This window comes from Nanorana parkeri, unplaced genomic scaffold, assembly GCF_000935625.1.
Source record: "Nanorana parkeri isolate BGI_ZX_2015 unplaced genomic scaffold, ASM93562v1 scaffold485, whole genome shotgun sequence".
In the NCBI taxonomy this organism is placed as follows: domain Eukaryota; kingdom Metazoa; phylum Chordata; class Amphibia; order Anura; family Dicroglossidae; genus Nanorana; species Nanorana parkeri.
Window position 1 is genome coordinate 654,984 of NW_017306753.1, and position 575 is coordinate 655,558.

A 575-nucleotide genomic window follows, 5' to 3' on the forward strand; every position below is an offset into this window, starting at 1 on the left:
CTCCAGAAGGAAGGACAGTGTCGGCACCAAATCAGAGATGATTGGAGGATCTACAGCCGAGTGATACACAAATAAGATCCATTGTTGCTAATGGTTGGGGTACTTAAATGTATTTTTAAAATGTAACTCTGCAGCTTAGTGTCACTTTACATGATTTTGTGTGACATCAGATACACCCTCTAACAAGACTCAATGATTCATCTTTTTATTAAATTAGCATTACAAAAAGGAATTTGTAACCTTTAGGCCTCATTCACACTGCCGTGCGTATTTTACCATATGCAAATAAATGGCTCCGTACACATAGCTGCGTATAGAGCTGTATATTTGCGTAGTGTAAAAATGCGCAAAAACAGAAGGGAACCGAGATGCCAGGCCAGTGTATTTCTGCGTATTATACGCATGTTTGCGTGTACAGTTCATTAAAATTTCTATTATGAATGATGCATTCTGGGATTGCATATAGTGCACGCATATGCCTATACGTACACTCGTACACAATATACAATTTTGCTCTTGCGTTGTGTGTGAATGAGGCCTTAAAGACAAAGTTCTCTCCATGCTGGAGGGGGGGG

At 39.8% G+C, this 575-nt stretch overlaps 1 protein-coding gene across 1 annotated transcript in view; it reads right to left on the reverse strand.

Annotated features, from left to right (window-relative positions):
* Positions 1-575, reverse strand: part of ATP12A (ATPase H+/K+ transporting non-gastric alpha2 subunit) — a 14,627-nt gene that overhangs the window by 1,573 nt on the left and 12,479 nt on the right. The gene's annotated exons all lie outside the window — the stretch shown is intronic.